At 37.1% G+C, this 20,577-nt stretch overlaps 1 pseudogene; it reads right to left on the reverse strand.

The window, feature by feature from the left end:
- Positions 1-2,020: 2,020 nt before the first annotated feature.
- Positions 2,021-20,577, reverse strand: part of LOC127650527 (cytoplasmic dynein 1 intermediate chain 1-like) — a 45,765-nt pseudogene continuing 27,208 nt past the window's right edge.

A 20,577-nucleotide genomic window follows, 5' to 3' on the forward strand; every position in this document is an offset into this window, starting at 1 on the left:
GATGGAGAGAAATGTTTATTAAAAGGAGATACCAAAATTAATTGCTGTGAGCATGTTTTATTTGTTGATAATGGACCATTTATCTATACACTGCACACTTAAAGGGTTAGTTCACCTAAAAATGAAAATCAAGCCATCCAAGGTGTAAATGACTTTCAGCCAAACACAATCAGAGTGTAAAGGGATCAATGGAGAGGCGAGAACCGGCTTGACAATGTAAACAATATTTTAATTAACAACTTAAAACAAGGACACAAACACACCCACGACGGACATGTCCGTAAACGATCTCTCTGCAGTCGAACTTTATCCCTCACGGGAGGCTTGATTAGCCTGATACGGGACCGGGTGTGTATGATCGCGACCCGGCCCAGCCCTCCGCCCTGCCACACAGAGTTATATAAAAAAATATCCTGGCTTCCATGCTTTATAATAGGAGTGAATGGTACCTTAGATTTTGAAGCCCAGAAAAGCGCATCCATCCATCATACAAGTGATCCATTCGGCTCCAGGGGGTTAATAAAGGCCTTCTGAAGTGATGCATTATTGTAAAAAAGAATATCCATATTTATAACTTTATAAACTATAATTACTGGCTTACGGTAACTGCCGTCCGCGTGTTCACATGAGAGTTGAGTTCCGGTGTATGATGTAGGCGTAGCTTAAGCTCCAGTGAGAAGTGACAATAGCGGAAGCTCGCGTTGTTTACAGCAAAGGAAAACAATGAAAAGAGTTGTTTTAGCTATACTGTAAATTTGTATTAGTCTTAAAATGGTGCATTCTTGCATCTATCCAGTCATTCCTATCGTTCATTCATGGCAGCAAACACTCTCAGCCTCTGTTTGCATTACCTCGTATATCTTGCATGAGCACCACCACGTCTCCCGTACTCTCCGTCTACCAGATTCTTTTGGTCGTTGTACTCTGGTAAAAAAAAATAAGGCTGGGCAAAAAACTCCTCTTCTCTTATATCGAAATCCTCCAACATTTTTCTTTAAAAATCCTTGTTGTTCTCTTCTAATTCGTGACCAGTGTTTTGTTAATTTGTTGAGTAAATGATGGGATAAATTTCATGTTTGGGTGAACTAACCCTTTAAAGTTTTTTATTACATTACATGTATAATGTTAAACATCTTTTGATAAGCACATTGTAACTGTTTGCCAATACGTGAAACATTAATCTATAGCTGAATCACTGTAACACTGACAAGAGTCCCATTTACCAACTGTCAGACGACTTAATTTGTAAATATTTCACGCAGGAGGCTTGGTACCAAAATATACACACAGTTCAAGTATAGCAAACATCAAACCATCAACCAATGCTTTCCTAGCAGCAGGTTATCATTGCGACTTCAACTTCACATTTTCCCAGTTCTAGAAGCCATTATTTACCTTTAATTGCCATCACAGTAATGAGACAGAACATGAATTACACTAAACTTTTGAACAACCTAAATGTATATAAAGCTCATGTAGTGCTTTTACATGCGCAGTTACAGTATAATCGAGATACGGTCTTCATCTTTTTGACCAAAGATAGAAGACAAATGCGTAATCGAATATTAGAAGTATGTCAGCTGAATTAAAGGAATATTCTGGGTTCAATGAATGTTAAGCTCAATCGACAACATTTGTGCCATAACTTAAAAAAATTATTTAAAAAAAAGAAGCAAATATTATAAGAAGCAAGCAAGTATAATATAGAGTTACAGTACAGTGAGGCACTTACAATGGAAGTGAATGGGACCCATTTTTGGAGGGTTTAAAGGCAGAAATATGAAGTGTATAATTTTATAAAAGTTAAAACTTGTGTTATTTAAGATGTAAAGTTGTTTAAATCATTGTTTATGCAGGATTACAAGGTTCATAGTGTTATGCCATTATGGCAACAAAGTTGTAAAATTCTATATAACTTTACACAAAAAAAGTTTAGTAAGCAATTTTATCATGTTGTTTACATTTTGTGCCTGTACTTTTGAAACAGTGAGTATTTTCAAGTTAACAGATTGCCCCAATTCACTTCCATTGTATGTGCCTCACTGTAACCAAGATCTGAGTCAAAATACATTTTTGTGGTAATCAATATTATGCCACAAACTCTGTTGATTGAGCTTAACTTGTATTAAACCCAGAACATTCCTTTAATTCTGCATATGCAGCACAGTACGAGTGGACATGCCGACTAATAGGGTGCGAGACATCAGGCTCAATCTGGGTTTGGGAGGAACAGATCCAAGATCCATTTTTACGCTGCCAGCTCCACAGGCCCCTCCTCCTCATTATCACCCCGGTTAGCACGGATCTCCATCAGCGTGCGGGCAAAGCGGGCCCAGTCCTCACTATGGGGCATGGCCAGCTGTAGGCAACAGATGAGTGTTTTAGTAATCTTGCACCAAAACCCCCCAACCATACCGCCACATCAAGAGCAAAACTACGCATTACATGTGCTGTCACAGTGTGGGAGAGGAGAGAGATCACCGCACATTATTGTGATTCAGAGACAGAACAATAAAGCTGCTTGTTTGGCCTTTGAGTGCTGAATATTTATCGTGTCAGCTCTCAGGAAGGGGAAGATGAGGATTATGGGCCGGCTGGGTGGCTTTCTGCTGTCAGATTTAGATGAGAAAGGATGGCTGCCTGCCACCCAGTCTAAGAGAGAGAGAGAGAGAGTTAGAGATAGAAAGAGATCTACAGGGTATAATTAAACAGGAATAGAGAGGTGGGAGGAGATGACAGCCACTTCCAAACCAAAGACCAAATCAAGCTCTTTTTTTTTTAGTACAGCATGGGGTCACGAGGCCTTCATCAATATACAACCTTATGACTTATATACAGTTGAATTCAGAAGTTTACATACACCTTAGACAAATACAATTAAACTCAGTTTTTCACAATTCCTGACATTCAATCATAGAAAACATTCCCTTGTCTTAGGTCAGTTAGGATCACTACTTTATTTTAAGAATGTGAAGTGTCAGAATAATAGTAGAGAGAATTATTTATTTCAGCTTTTATTTCTTTCATCACATTCCCAGTGGGTCAGAAGTTTACATACACTATGTTAGTATTTGGTAGCATTGCCTTTAAATATGTTAACTTGGGTCAAACATTTTGGGTAACTTTCCACAAGCTCCTCACAATAAGTTGCTGGAATTTTGGCCCATTCCTCCAGACAGAACTGGTGTAATGGAGTCAGGTTTGTAGGCCTCCTTGCTCGCACATGCTTTTTCAGTTCTGCCCTCAAATTTTCAATCAGATTAAGGTCAAGGCTTTGTGATGGCTACTCCAGTACCTTGACTTTGTTGTCCTTATGCCATTTTGCCAAAATGCCAAAGCACCCCAACAACATGATGCTGCCACCCCCATGCTTCACAGTTGGGATGGTGTTCTTCGGCTTGCAAGCCTCACCGTTTTTCCTCCAAATTAACAATGGTCATTATGGCCAAACAGTTACATTTTTGTTTCATTAGACCAGAGGACATTTCTCAAAAAGTATGATCTTTGTCCCCATCAGCACTTGCAAACTGTAGTCTGGCTTTTTTATGGCAATTTTGGAGCATTGGCTTCTTCCTTACTGAGCAGCCTTTCAGGTCATGTCAATATAGGACTCGTTTTACTGTGGATATAGATACTTGTCTACCTGTTTCCTCCAGCATCTTCACAAGGTTCTTTACTGTTATTCTGGGTTTGATTTGCACTTTTCTCACCAAAATATGTTCATCTCTAGGAGACAGAATGCGTCTCTTTCCTGAGCGGTTTGATGGCTGCGTGGTCCCATGGTGTTTATACTTGCATACTATTGTTTGTCTGGAGGTCCACAATTTTTTCTTTCTGAGGCTTGGCTGATTTCTTTTGATTTTCCCATGATGTCAAGCAAAGAGGCACTGAGTTTGAAGGTAGACCTTAAAATACATCTACTGGTACACCTCCTATCAGAAGTTAATTGGCTAATTGTCATTTTCTGGAATTTTCCAAGCTTAAAGGCACAGTTAACTTAGTGTTGTACACTTTTGACCCACTTGAATTGTGATGTAGTCAGTTAAAAGTGAAACACTCAATTGTTGGGAAAAATTGTTGTGTTATGCACAAAGTAGATGTCCTAATCGACTTGCCAAAACTATAGTTTGCTGAAATGAAATCTGTGGAGTGTTTACATTTTTTTTTTTAATGACTTCAACCTAATTGTATTTAAACTTCTGACTTATATATAGAATATATATACACACATAATATATACACAGTTATTTAACATTATTCTGTAAATTTGATATATTATTTTAAGGCCAGATATATACTTTACACAAGTACCTATACGCAGACCCAAACTCTTGGCCAACGCAGTAACAAACCTCTGTCCTCAAGGGGGCGATAAAGTTACCTTTGAAAGTTTGAAGTATTGTTTTTAGGTAGTTTGTAGTGTTATTTTTCAGGTAATTTGCTATAAATATATTGACTGTATCTACCTTGCTCTGCAATATCCTCTTAAAACTGTTGCTCCACCATGACAGTAGTTGACTTGAAAGAGAAAAGTCACCATAAAAGCGCACAATTCACACTAATGTCCACTAGAGTGTCCCTTTGAGGCTGTCTCACACATTTTAAAAAGCAACAATGACGTGGTGGTGGTGGCATAGTGGCTAAAGCACAGGGCTGTTAATCAGAATGTCGTTGGTTCAAACCCCACGGCCACCACCATTGTGCCCTTGAGAAAGGCACTTAACTCCAGGTTGTTCCGGGGGGATTGTCCCTGTAATAATTGCACTGTAAGCCGCTTTGGATAAAAGTGTCTGCCAAATGCATAAATGTAAATGTAAACAATGCACGGAATCAAGCTTGCATAGCTTGAAGTGTTTGCGTTGACATGCGTGTTTCTGGCTTCATACTTCTGCTTTTGCTTATGTACTACGCTGGGTTATGCTTAAAATATGGTATTGCAGTACTGCTAATATTGATTCTCCTGTTTGCTAAATTGCTAGTTTTTTAAAAAAAATTTTTTTACCTCATTTGTAAGTCATTTTGGGTCTATTTTAGCAAAAGCATCTGCCATACAGTCTGCTCAGTGAGTAATTTTCAATCTATGTACAGTAAATGAAATGGGTCAGGACAATCTCTGCAAGTTGTCACCAGGGGTGCTACATTAGCATTAGCATAAACAGTTTTCATCAGTCAATAATTTAGTTCACATGAACTACTGTTATTATAGAGCAGCAGTGTAAAAATAATCTTCCTGAGAAAAGAGCTGTTCAAATGCATTTTTTAGCATCCATCCACAATGTCTTTCAATTGTTTTCCTATGCAAACATGTGCTAGAATGACATCTTTGAATGCTACATGCGTCTTGTCTTTTTTTTCAGGGTCTTGAACAGGAGCACCACGTTTTTTTAGACGGCATCAAGTTAAAAAGAACTTCAGCTGATAAAAACAAACTGTGAGACACCTGTATTCTGCTCGTTTCTTGGCACTGCTCCTAGCAGTTTTTTTAGTGGAAGTATGTGCTCGGTTTGAACGGCACCCACAGTAAGTTAGCAAAATTGTTGACACGTGCATAGCAAGCTTCCTGAATGCATCTGGTTTAATGGCACAGATATTTTAAGGTAACTATAGTTCCCCCTTGTACTGAAGCATTTGGGTACTTCATAGGGTGTTTCTAGCCTTACAAATCTTTATGTTTCCCTCTGCTTTGTTATAGGAGTGGCCTGTGGTTGAAGAACAAAATGTAACATAACTTTGCCTGTAAATCACCCAAAATGACATCTAAACGATATGCAATATGATTCAAGCATAACGGAACCATGCTGTGGTGGTCCAAAGCAAATATTGAACACGGTCAACTAAATATAACACAAAGGGACCTTGGGAGTTGTCAGAAGTGGTGCTTCTAGCCACAACTGGAGGTAAGTGACTGCCTCTGCTGTTCTCTTCACTGTTGACAGAGGCCATGTTGAGTGTTTTAAGTTTATTGGAAGCCTTCTGTAAATAAGCCCCCATTCTACCTAAACATAAAACCCTTCAACTAGCCTTCACTTCATTTTATTGATGACCTACCATTATTATCAACCCAAGGAGCCCCCAAGATGCTCGACCGATGTACTCTCCAATTACCACATGTACAGTATGCTAAAATTAACACTGCCCCACACAGAAGGCAAACCCGAGAGACTGAAAGGAACATAGCGAACATGGGAGTCCTAGTGGTTTGCCGCTCTGTGGCGGTGGTTAAGTCATGTGGAGACTGTCTTAAAAAAGGAATTAAAATAAAGGATTTAAACAAAACAAGCTAGCAACACAGAGACATAGGTAAACATTCAATCCCTTTATGTCAAGGCCTGACATGCAGGCTGCAGGGAGAATAGAGAGTTTCTAATTGACTTCCTCGTGAGATTGTCACACATTAACACATTAAAGGTTCAGTAACTTTTTGCTTATGTCATCTCGGACTTACAGTGACACCTAGTGGTGTGGATGCAACATCATTCAAAATAATTTGTTTTCAGTTACAGATGCCATTGTAGAAATTCACTATTTACAATCAGCCATGAATGATTGAATCCAAGAGTAAAGTGTCCAATAACAACACGGTTACTGAGATTAGGCAAGTAGTATTCAGCTGGTCATGTGATTCTAAAATGTAGCACCCTTGAGGGTGCCCCTGCAACATGTAGAATAAAACAGCTTTTATAAGGTTACTGATATGACAAGAGTCTAATATAAGTGGTCATGAGTTTATACATACAGTACGTTTCCAAATTGCAATTAACTTCTTCAGGAGAAAAACTTTTTTACTGAGTGCACCATAAAGGGGTACATTTATAGACATAAGTTTACAAAATTATAAAAGTAAAACTGTAATTGTATTCCACAGTAGCCATTGATACTTGCTGCTGAAATAACAAAACAAAAAACAAAAACAGCTTAAACCAGCCTAAACTAGTTTCCTGGTCTTAGCTGGTCTTCCAGCCTGGACAAGCTAGTCTGTTGACTGGTTTTCAAAGATTTTGTGCACTTTTCAGCTGGTCAGGCTGGCTTAAAGCAGCTAAGACCAGCTTTTTCAGCAGGGCTATATTTGTCTCTTCCTTGTTTATACAAAAAAATCCATGTTTAGGGATTTGGAGATTGGAGGGGCTGGTAGACTAAACATTGCAGGAAGTGCAGGAGAATACAGGTGGAGGATACAGGATTCAGAATGAATGAAAAAAAAAATCACCTTTTCTGGACATTTAAAGATGTGCATAGAAAGTGAATGGACTTGTTTATATTTATATGATTAACCTACTGTTAAACATCTTATAACAGTGTCTGAACTTATTTAGTAATTTAATATGCTTTCAAATTTGTTACACACTTTCACTCTGTATTCAGTTAATGACTTCAGACTGGTTTGGGTGAACGATTGTTTATAAAGCTGCTGTACTGAACTGATCCTGAGAGGAGAATAATAACAGTTATTTCACACATTGTGGTGATTAATTATGGACATAAAGAAATTCTGATTCACATCTCTCCAACGTCATATATCCACACACGCCCCTCTGAGTCTCCCACAGCGATCTCCTTGCCCCCAGTGGCCCACCTCACACGGTTTAGAGCGGGGGCTCCCTCTATAGTCACACTAGAGGTGGGCACCTGGACTCAAAACACATCTCTAATTAAACACAGCATAGCGCATGAAATATGCACACCCAGAGATATTTTTTTATTGCTCAGAGGTTGCTCTTTCATAGCTCAAGAGACTTAATGAAGTTTTCAGTTCTGCTTCATTTAAGTATCAGCGCTGAATCAGATGTTGTTTCTCCTAAAATTAATTATTACAAATGAAAAAAGAATCAAATGAGACATTGAGGTATACAAGAACATAAAGGTACACTGTAAAAAATGTCCGTAATTTTAATAGTAAATACTGTAAAAAAAGGCTACACTTAAAAAACGTTAATTGGTTAATGGGTAGATACCTTAACATATACGGTAAAAAATTATAATGTATTAAAAAGAAAATACATGTTAAAAAATTTCCTTTTTTACACATAAAAAGTATGATTTGTTTCCATTTAATTAACGGTATAATATAAATATTATGTTTACAAAGAGAGTACATATACTTGTTCAAATTATTGTTAAAATTACAGTAAAAAAACAATAATCATGTGTTCCCAGAATTCCATGACCCATTCCATTTTATTATATTTTAAAGGAATAGTCATGTTTCTTCTTATTTTTAATATAAGTTCCATACATTGGGGTGTTCTGTGTTATATCTGATGTAGTTTAGTTAAGTTTACTGCATTATTTTAATTTCACATGTTACTCTGATGGTGTTTAGTGTTTGTGTGAGTGACACTGAGCACTCTCTACATGTTTGTTGATCACTGCTCTTGGAAAGGCCACTATTGATGTAATTCATGTCATCATGTGCCATTTCTGTAATTACTATAGTGATTAACGATACATTATAAAGTGAAAAGCAGATTTTTATGTTTTCAGAAGTTTAAAGTATTAAGTTTATATAATTTATTAATATAAACGGTAATGCTCCGTAAAATGTACAGGGATCAAAATTACATCCCGTAAAGCCTGAAACGTGGATACTGTATTTTTTACAGTGAATTTCCGGCAACCACAGCTGCCAGTTTTTTACCGTAAATTCTTTACAGTGTATAAAATAGAGGTAAAATCTCAGACTTTGGTAATTACTTTTGTATTTTGGCTGCAAGCACAGTGAGTGACATTGTTGAGATCTCTGTAGAAATTCTATAGACACGTGAGATTTTAGGGTCTTTTTCTCAGGAGAAAAATCTAACAAACAAAAGTCTCTGTTTGCTCTCCATTTAAACTCATTGCTTAGGTGCCCTGATCCTGCCATGGGAAAAAAAAAAAAGTAATTCTGAATTTATGTTTCAACATTGTGACTATATTTCTCGTAATTGTGACATTTTTATCTCACAATTGCAACTATTTCTTGCAACTGCAATCTTCCAAATGTGACTTTATTTCTTGTAAATGTGACATTATATTTATATCTTGCCATTGCGACACAATTTCTCGTAATTGCAACTATCACTCGTAATAGTGAATTTATATCTCTCCATTTTGACTTTATTCCTCATAATTGTGACTATATTACCTGTAATTGTGACATTATATATCTTGCAAATGTGACTTTATTTTTTGTAATGCAAACAAAATATTTCACAGTTGTGATTTAAGTTACAACTTAATTTCCATAATTGCAATTTTTAATCTCGCAATTGCGACTTTTTCTTGTATTTCTCCGCAATTGTGACTTTATTGCTCCTTATTAAGTTTATACATAATCATGATAAATAAAATTGCAATTGCAAGACATAAAGACATAAGTAAGGGAAATAAAGTCACAGTTGTGAGATATAAAGTCAGAATTACTTTTTTCATTGTTTGGTTTGGTGGCGGGATCAAGGCACCACACATTGTTGTCTAGGAGAAACAATTGAGATATTAAAAGAGATTTCACGTGCCCTTTTTTCCCCACTTAAAGACTTTTACAAAAATTTGAAAAATACATTAAACTATGAAAAGGAAAACTGGTGAATTATAGATCTGGTATACCTCAGAAGTTTGTGCTATAAGTCTTATTGCCATAACATGTTTCATTAAATGAAAACATACATCACCATATGTGATATGAGATTGTGTACAGGATCACAAATCAAAGCTGAGCTCTGAGAGGAAGAGCGTGTTTCCTCTAGCTCAGCTTCTGAATCCACAGCTCCACTGGAAATAACTAAAAACACTTCTAATGATTTCATAAATCATCATGAAAAGTTGCACTATAATACACATTAAAGCAATACACAGGCTCTGTTAATGTGTGTGTGTGTGTGTGTGTGTATGTGAAGTTGATTTCTGCCTATTATTTATGACAGCTTAGACTGGCCTGACATATGTTGTCAGCAAAGATGGAAGCTGTACGCTGGCTAATGCAAAAGCCTCCTCGCTTCAGAACAGGCTAACCACAGCCTGAGAGCTATTAGTGAGTGGCTTCCTCCAAGAGTCAACTGCAAGGTTAAATTGGCTGCAAGCTTCTCTCAGCATAAATTGGAACCAGGTGAGCCCACAGTCTGTTAATGGTGTTCTGGGTGAAATTTCTTTATAAGTTGACAATGGAGAACTGTTAGCTGCTTTCTGGCTTCAGATCTTTGCGTGTTTGTGCATGTGTGTGCTTTAGCATGCATGTTGCCATGTCACAGGGGTCTCCTGATAATTCTGATAATGTGTTTTGTTCTTGAGGCAACACACACACATATTGAGCATGCAAATGTATTCTCATATACATGCAAGTCATACTTTAAGAACATGAACATTTTAAAATACTGTACATGATATCCCAATTGCCAAGGCCTTAAATGAAAATTGAAAGGATTTGTGGCATGTTTTCAATTGCCACCGAAAATAATTTTGACTAGCCTCTCAATACATATACATTGATTCCCTTGCAATGGAAGACTATGAGGCAAGGCTTCAGCACCTAATATACATCTTCACTTAAAATAAAACTGTCACACTGTTTAAAAAGTATAACCATAACTTTTCAACATTAAATGCTTTAGCATGATATTTGGTGCGATAGAGTCGCTAAATAAATTAGTCTGTGTAAAGTTACAGGTATATCCAATATTTCAACTCCTGTCATGACCATGTCAAACTGGGAAGACCTGTTAATTCACACATTATATCTTTGCAAGGATCCAAGAAAGGAATGTTGTTCAAATTGTATTTAATCCAAAATATTTCTTTAACGCTGTATGATTTACAACCAGTGAGCTGTTTATTGGGAACCTTCCACCAAACACACAGATTGTATGGTTAGAGGGAGATGGGTGAGTCAGGAACAGATCTCAGACCAGTATGTAATTAAAATGGGTGTGTTTCCCTCAGTGGACAGGCAGTGTCAATCAGAGCAGATCTCATTTCACATGAGAGAGACGTAACACCCAACTGCTCTCTGTCAACTCTGTGTCCTCAGGGGCCAGCAATTGTGAAGCATGTCCACCTCTGTGACTGATGTATTATGTGAATGGTCCATGAAGCACTAAGTCAACTGTCAAAGATGAAACAACATCATATAGTATGTACTGTATACTGACATTCCATTATCAGAGATGATGTCTGATGATTTATGATGAACAGCTTATGAGAGTCTACAGACTAGTACACTGCAAAAAAATGTTGTCTTGTTTTCCAGTAAAAATATTTAAACATCATTAAAACAAGACTTATTTACATGAAAAGTAAAATTGCATTTTAGACTTGATTTTAGATCATATATTTTGAATTTTTTGAAGTTTATTTCTCATGTTTTCTTTTTTTAAGCATAAATCTAACAATGTATATCTAAAACTAATGCTGAGAGAAAAAAAATTATTAAATATATATTCCCTGCAAACAGGAAAGTCTTTTATTATTATTTTACGAAACTTTGCTTTGTGTTTTAATTTAACTTGTTTTAAAGATGTTACGATATTTGTATTGAAAAATCAGACAAAATCCTCATTAAATTGTTTTTTTTTTTTTTACAGTGTTCCTCAAATGTCATATAATGTGATTGTCTGTGACATTGTGCTGTAGATGGAGGGCTGGTGGCCTCAGAGGACCAGGTTAAACCGCTTTGCTGGGCCGTAGCCCATGGGAACTCAACGACTCTGGAATGGTGGAGAGATTGGAATCCGCACACATCAGAGTAATTAGCCTGAAGCCTGCAGACTGTGTGTGCGTGTGCAGAGGAACGTTGCAAGAGTGTTGGTGAGGAGCTGTCAGAGTGCTGATTTAAGCGCGGCCTGTGGGGAGACGCCCACACAGAAAGGAACTTGTTGTTGTTTTGATGCATCTCTGGCCTAGCGTGATCTGGGGGACCAGAACTGAGAGCGTTACCTCACCTCAGTGTCGCTGTTCCAGTTTTACTGATCCAGATGACCCATATCATCCAAGTTTATAGAGCTATAAAATTAATGTGGTTAGCATAGCCCAGATCAATTAGTCTTCGAAGAATTTGTTGAGAAGTATTTAAGTTTGTCAGAGCAGTGGCCTTGTGGTCAGTGTAATCGGATTGAGATCTGGAGAATTTGGAGGCCAAGTCAACACCTTGAACTCTTTGTAATTTTCCGCAAACCATCCCTGAACAATTTTTGCAGTGTTGCAGGGCGCATTATCCTGCTGAAAGAGGCCACTGCCATTAGGGAATACCATGAGGGGGTGTATGTGGTCTTCAACTATCTTTAGAAAGGTGGTACATGTCAAAGTATCATCCACATAAATGCCACGACCCAAGGTTTCCCAGCAGAGCATTGCCCAGAGCAACACACTGCCTCCACCGGCCTGCCTTCTTCCCGTCGTGCATCCTGCTGCCATCTCTTCCCCAGGTAAATGACACACGCACCCGGATGTCCACATGATCTAAAAGAAAACGTGATTCATCAGACAAGGCCACCTTCTCCCATTGCTAAATGGTCCAGTTCTGACACTCACATGCCCATTGTAGGCGCTTTCGGTGGTGGACAGGGGTCAACATGGGTCAACATGGGCACTCTGACCAGTCTGCGGCCACGTGTGTATTCTGACCTTCAATTTGTACTACAAGAGCTCTGCTGTGGGATTGGACCAGATGGGCTAGCCTTTGCTCCCCACACGCATCAGTGAAACTGTTGAGCCATGTTACCGGTTCACCAGTTGTCCTTCCTTGGACCAATTTTGGTAGGTATTAACCACTGCATACTGGGAACACCCCACAAGACCTGCTGTTTTGGAGATGCTCTGACCCAGTCATCTAGCCATCACAATTTGGCCCTTGTCAAAGTCGCTCAGATTCTTACGCTTGCCCATTTGTCCTGCTTCAACTACATGAAATTCAAGAAGTGACTGTTCACATGCTGCCTAATATATCCCACCCCTTGGCAGCTGCGATTGTAATGAGATAATAAATGTTATTCACTTCACCTGTCAGTGGTTTTAATGTTGTGGCTGATCAGTATACTGTATACATAAATATGTTGTCAATTGTGCTGTATCTCAGTAACAATAAGATTTAGAGTCAAAACTCCAATTGTGCAAATGTGTTTTGTCATGCAAAAGTTTTGTATGTTGTATTCAAACAAGTGTATGTATTCAAAACCCTGTTTAATTAGAGTCATTTTGTGATTTCTATTTTGTAAAATTGGTAGAATTATTTTCACTACTTTTTACTATCATGTTTTGTATGTTATGTCTTTGTTCTAGCTCTTAGGTAAATATTATATGATTATAAAACGACATTGGCATATATTAGGACATTTAATAGAGTCAACTATATTACTTTATGAAGATTTTTTACTGAAGGTTTTAATTCTTTTCATAGTACAATGGTATTTTTCATGAAAGTCAGGTTGCGTAAAGTTGTCACACGTGTTTAAAGTGTCATACATTTATACAATTCCTTTATTACAATATTTGTTGGCCAACATTTTTTTTTTATATTTTTGTACATCACCTTTTACATTTTGTTTAACTTTTTAGGTTTAGCTGAAAAACCTATAAAAGTGTATTTAATGCAGTCATTTTGGTATTTTAGTGGTTGTAAAGGTTAAACCACTACTGGCAGGTTCCAACTTACCCTAAGAAGTATTTGAATTCATATTGAAATCACTGACATTTCATTGCAGACTTGTGGTAGTATCTAAGTAAATCTGAGAAAAGAGTGAGATGTTGTTGATGCTTTTCTGAAACTCTAGATTTGTCACCTGAAAAAAATAAAAACAATAGTCATTCTTTTTGTTTTTTCTTCAGGTGACAAATCTGAAATCTAATTTGTGATTCTTCAAAACAATAGGGAATTATATACCCTGAGTCTGCAGATCTCAGACAAGACTGAGAGTGTTACCTCACCTCACCTCAGTGTCATTGTTCAGGTTCCACAGATCCAGATGACACATGCCGTCCATGGCTGCAAGAGCGAGGGGTGCACAGGTGACCAGATCACATCGTAGACATAGTCTGCATTGTCCTCAAAGGAGTAGAGCGGCTTGTTATGCTGAAGGGGACACGAAAAGAAAAAAAGGAGATGAAATATAAAGAGAGGAAGAGAATGAAAGGGGAAAGGGTAAATGGGACAAGCAAGGAGGTGATGGGGTTGTAAGGGGACAGGCAGAGGGCGAGAGAGCAGATGAGTGAGGGAGCAAGAGAATGAGAGAGTGGCATAGGGAGTAGACTGAGTGGCGCTGCTGCAGCCCTGAGGCCTGTCTGGGATTGGGCTAATTAAAACCTTTGCACATTCAAGCAGTGTCATAAAAAAATAAATAAAAAAGTAAAAAACACTAGATGAAAGTCTCTCCAAGGTGTACTGTAACCTAAGTGTAACAGCTGTCTGTGGCATAGAAGAGAAGAGAATAAAAAGAGACAGAGAGAGAGAGAGAGAGTTCCTAAGGACTGCTAGATGAATTCCGAACAGGTACAAGGGAGACAGCTGGGCGGGAGCAACGCAGACTACAGCACGCTAATGAGCCACAAAGAGAGAGAAAAGAATGTGCACAGAGCCACTCGACTACATAAGTGATCTCATAAAGTATTTGGACATTTAATTCTCTCTTAAAGGGATAGTTCACCCAAAAAGAAAAGTTCTTGTTTCATTTACTCACCCTCATGCCATCACAGGTGTGTATGAATTGCTTTCTTCCACAAGATTCTTAGAAGAATAACTCATCTCTATAGGTCCATACAATGCAAGTGAATGGTGACCAAACATTTTAAGCTCCAAAAGCACATATTTAAATCCTTTTTTACCATCAATTTCCACTTTGATTTTCACAGTCTTAGTTTGTTATTGACAACTACTGTACAGGGAGGAGAATTTGAATAAAAAGAACATAAATATTGATCTGTTTCTCACCCACACCTATCATATTGCAACAGAAGACATAGATTTTACCAGTTTTATCCTGCCTTTATGTGCATTTTGTAGCTTGTGGATGTTGGTACCCATTCACTTGCATTGTATGGACCTACAGAGCTGAGATATACTTCTAAAAATCTTAATTTGTGTCTAGCAGAAGAAAGAAAGTAATACGCACCAAGGATGGCATGAGTGTGAGTAATTGATGAGAGAATTTTAATTTTTGGGTGAACTATACATTTAAAAATATCTGAATTTCATTGCATTAGATATCAAAATTTCAGCACGTTAACTACATAGCTAGGTTTTGTTATCGTTCCACTTTAGTTTTACAACCGGAACGTGTCTTAATACATTCTCTCTTCATTTTGAAGAGTATATCTATTATCTATCACATTAATAACCTCGTTTGCTTAAAAAGTGATCTCGCACCTAGGCCACTTTGTATGATATTTTGTTTGGTAATGCAATGATAAATTGTCCTACTTTTTGGAGCCACAGTACATACAAACTAATATTTCACCACCCATATCTGTTTAGAGAGGTATATAATGCAGCCCAAAGGCCATCCAGATGCAATGCTTGTTTACATATCTGCAGGTTATAAGGTGCAATGTTTACATATCTGCAGGTTATAAGATGCAATGCTTGTTTACATATCTGCAGGTGAATGCATCGATTAATTGTTAAATTACTGTGCGCGTGAGTGTGATAGTGTGATCTCCCTATCTTGTGTGCAAATCCACCAGTATAAAATGAATGGTGGTTGATTTTACATATTCAGTACTGTTCTGCATCGCTATGGTAATGTAGTTGTTTTGCTATGTTATGATCAAACCAGTACAGGCCCAATTAGAACATGAACTGTGCTCATCAGTAGATCTGATCCACAGGATCCACAGCCACAAATCCAAATCCTGAAGGCGCCAGTGCTGATTCTGGCCTCCCCGAGGACTACAGATCAGTTTGCACACAATTTTTTTCTGTCTAACAGAGCGTGATGTGCATGCTCCTCAGCCCACAGAGCAGCGCACCTCTTATTCATTCCATGACCTCTTTGACAAAACATAGATCTAGAGGGATTTACTATTTGTTTGTATTTAGTATCCTGTAGCACAAGTATTTCTTTACACACCTCTGTATTTTTTCAACTACAGGCACGTTTATGTCCAACGGGTTGATTTTTATTCAATCTAACAGATTTAAACTCCTTCTTTTGGTTTTATGAAGGTCAGATTAAAACTGTCTTGGAAACATTTTGCCATTTCTTAATCCTTTATTTTTTATACTTTTCAAAAGACTTTTATGTATAGATTGTATTGTTTTACCTGTGTCCCAGATCCAGACTTTCAATTTTAAAACATGAAAATCCATAATAAAAATAATTGACGTTTAAAAAAATCTAGGATCATCTAAAAAAGTACAAAATAATATTTATTTCAATATTTAATGTGTGAAAATAATTTAGACCAATTTTTACACAAATTTCCACCTGTCCCTCATTTGTGGTGGCAACAACCAAACGTTCTGCCACTAATAGAAGTTTTAACAGACGTTACGTGTGGTTTTTTTACCAAGGAGAAACAAGTGTTAGTGAAAAGCCTGCTTGATACGAATTGTAGTGTGCTTCATTTCCGATCAAGCTATAATTTTTCAAATTTGGCAAAAAGTGTGGGAAAAAATGTATTAGCTTGCTACCTATGAAATTAGCCTTAGCTAGACAAAGGAGTCTGTCATTTTATTCTAATAATGTTTTCAATAATAAATCCATCGCACCATGCCATGAAAAACAATACATAATTTGAGATGAGATGGAAATTACACTGAGACAAAAATACAGCATCTTTTCTGATACATGTATACACTGTTAGTACACAAATTAAATAAACTAGTAAGAGTGTGAAAAGTGTGTTTTAAGAGATTTTATTTTCTAAAAGTCCACACGGCCACAAAAAGTGTTATTAACACTATCTCTATGCCGCTTAGTCCGGCCATCACATCACAGATCTGGACAGAGGCTACTATGCAGCTCAATCATTAAGGGCACTTAAGGATGCAAATTAGGGCAAAAGGAGGGTTTTCCAAGCAGGGAGAGGGGTTTGACGGGAAGCACATTCCGTTTTTTCCTTCCGTGTTTTATAGGGCACCAATAAAGGGCACAAATTTACTGTCTGTCGGCACCGACTTGTATGTAGTTACAGAGCATCCAAATTAATGGAGACAGATTTATACTTTTTTTATATTTTTATTTTATTTTAACCTGCCAATGTCTAAAAATAGTGCGCCAGGTGTAATTTGAAACTCAGGCTATTGCATGTGGCCAATAATGTGCAAAGGCTCCCACAGTGCTTAGCTTCAAGCTAAGGTGTGCCCAGAACCACACGCGGGAAAAAGAGACAGGTCTACATTCCTGCGGCTCTCCTCAAAGGGGAAGGAATTCCCCGTCCCCAAAAAATAACACAGGCACATCCATAACATCCCAGGAATGTTTTAATATCTGTCAGAATGCACGAAGCAGAAGATTTGTGAGGAAAATTCATGGAGCCCAACTTACAGTGACAGGACGGTATGTTGTGGTTTGGGAAGCTCAGCGCTTTAAGTACGGTTGTGCACAGATTACACTGTGTGTTAGAACATGATATGTATACTGCAGACTGGAGTTTTCACTCATAGAGCTCAGCTGGATTATCTATCGCAGGGCCTGAGGCAGTAGATGTGCCACTTCCGTAATAACTGACCCATGTCCGCCCTCATTTTCAGTTGTTTACTTTCCTCATCTCTGCCTGATGACTCCTTGTTAACTTATTTAAAACGCCTTCTAATGTTTTCCTTTTTTCCAGAGTCTTTTCATTGATGTCTGGGTCATTCTTGCTATACAGTAAATGTTCATCTTGTCATCATATATAGTCTTACTATAGTACTAATACTAATAGTAATAATTTGTATTCATATAGCACCTTTCCAAAGCTTTCCAATGAAAGGAGAGACAAAATCAACTATCAGAGGAGTAGTACAGAGAAAAGGTGAGTTTTGAGCTGAGTTTTGAATGTAGAGATACAGGTGATGTCATGGAGGGACTGAGGATTGTGGATAAATTGGATAAAATATTAAACTCCCAAACTTGTTAGTTTACTTTCATCACAATTAATTAAACATATATGTAAATAACTTCACTCATTTGGTTTGAGCCGATGGGTGATTCTCACAAAACCTGTCAAGAAAATGTCCTGGTCCAATTTTACTCCAAATTCAAATGAAACAAATAAGAAATTGCATTTTTCATGTGAAGCCTATTTTCAAACAAAAATTTTTTAGGGCCATTAAGATTTTTTACATTGTGACATTATTTTCATGGCAATTGCTCACATTTTAACTCTCATTACCGCAACATCATTTTTATATTATAGAAAATGCAAAGTATTTACACATCTTAGCAATACTCCCTTGTTACTGCCATACATTTTTTTTCTCCAGATTTTAATTCAAACATTGGTTCAGCAACTTCTTTTTTTACTGTAATATGGTAAAAAAAAAAAACATTGTTACGGTAATGAGAATCTTCACTGAAAACAATGAGAATAGTAAAATGAAAATGTCTGGACAGGTTAAGTTAATTCGATTTTAGGGGTTAAAATGTGCTCAAGTATCCTAAAATAATATTACACTGCAAAAAATCATAAAGGTTCTAAATGCAGGTTTTATATTCATTATGTAAAATAGAATTTCATTTGTATTTATTTGTTTTATTTTTTATTGATTTAAGTTTAAATATAACCAGGCCACTTTCTTGACAGGTTTCATAATCACCCAGATGTTGCTATTGTTTTCATGCTCTAAAATTAAAAACTGGCAATGTATTAAAATGTTTTCTTATTATTTTAATTGATCATTATTTGTAACTTTTCTCTGTCCAAAATGTAACTTTTCATTCTGTGAAATTCCCAACAAAAGCCAGTTATATAATAACGTCATCCTCAGGAAGTGACGTAATTTTTGGAGGGCAAACAACAACACAAACATCAGAAAGTATTAGCAATGTATTCTGTTAGAATTAAAATAATCGGTATTATATTATAAAAATGTAAAGGTTAGTTACAAAGTATCGTAATGCAAGTAAACTCTCAATCCCTCACTGACCAATGCCTCAATTGGTGTGCCTGATGTTGACCAGACCAAACAGGTATTTCTTTAAGTATGGTAAACACTTTCATAGAAATGCTTGCTTAAATTACAACACATACATACTGATTTAATAAAAGTTACAGAGCTGTAAACAGGAATGGCCCATATCTTCTCCAAACTCTTTTTTTATCATGCCTCTCTCCTCTAACATTCTTTCTATGTCCATCTTTTATTCATACTTGGCCTTCATGCTTCCCTCACTGTGGTTAATGTGATCTGAGCCAGTATTTCCCGACACAGATTACTGTATCTGTGAGCGCAACCATGTCCATATGTTTCCAGTCCTAGCTTTCTCTTGCTCAATCTCTTTGGCCCTTGTGGTTTGAACCCCAATCAAGAGACTCAATCATTAATTTCTGAACTTGCAGATTAAGCTTCAAGGCAGAGAGCCACCACTGTCCAGAGGTCTCAATGATTTGGACCCACCATCAGTCAAACAGGCCATCTACATACAAGACAGATATACTGGTCTGTACGAGGCGGCCAAGATAGCAGCCTCATATCCTGATAAACAAAGCAAGGCTTATAGCTTAAATTTTGGAAACTGTGAGTATATTTTGAATTAGTCTAGTCTGCAAATTGCATATAAGGGTTTTAGAGTACCACGCTCAGTGTGCTCAAGCAATATCTGCAAACATGTCTGTTGTCACTCTTCACACCACAACTGGCATTTCCATATTAATTCAGGAATTATGGGTACATTTTCGTTAGATTAATTATTATTTGGTACTTCCTGAGCAATGTGCTGTTAAACGTCAGACTCTTGAATGAATTCAGTAAATGTGCACAAGCATGAATGAGATTAAAAAGAGCTACAGCACAGGGGAGGACCTTCTGTGCATAAATAGATTTCAGTCTGTTCACCTACAAAAAAGCCATTAGATACCTCAAAGACTTGGAATATAGCTATTGTATGGCTTCAGATAACTTTTAAGCATAGCACATGCTTTTATGGTTCTTTTTTGTACTTTTTGGAGCTTTGCAGTGTGAATCAATGTCCCATTCTCACTCAGCCTAGTCTCATAGAATGCAGGTTACTATAACTTCATTTTTGCAAACTGACATTTATGTGAAGTGTTCTAGCACTACAAAGGCTGGTTTTGACATTATAAACACTTATTTTTCACACTATTACTCACACACTATGTTATGATATCTATACATGTTTACAATAACGCATCATTTGAAAAACAATACACTACATTTAACGTTTGTATTACAGACCCACCTACATTGACACACTATTGCCAACATGATTAGCTTCCTCTTTAGCTCACCTGATAGTGTGTTGGACTTTGAACTTGGAAGTCTGCGGTTCGAGCTAAGTCAAGCACATAAGCTGACACGTGAGTCGAAATTGTAACACTTCAAAAAAAGTATTTTTGTCTTGTTTTCCAGTATAATATCAAAACATTCTGAAAATGTGATTATTTACTTGACAAGCAAATTGGCATAAGATATTAAGTCGTGTTTTGAGAGAAATCTCACAGAATTTAATGAGA

This window comes from Xyrauchen texanus, chromosome 10, assembly GCF_025860055.1.
Source record: "Xyrauchen texanus isolate HMW12.3.18 chromosome 10, RBS_HiC_50CHRs, whole genome shotgun sequence".
In the NCBI taxonomy this organism is placed as follows: Eukaryota; Metazoa; Chordata; class Actinopteri; order Cypriniformes; family Catostomidae; genus Xyrauchen; species Xyrauchen texanus.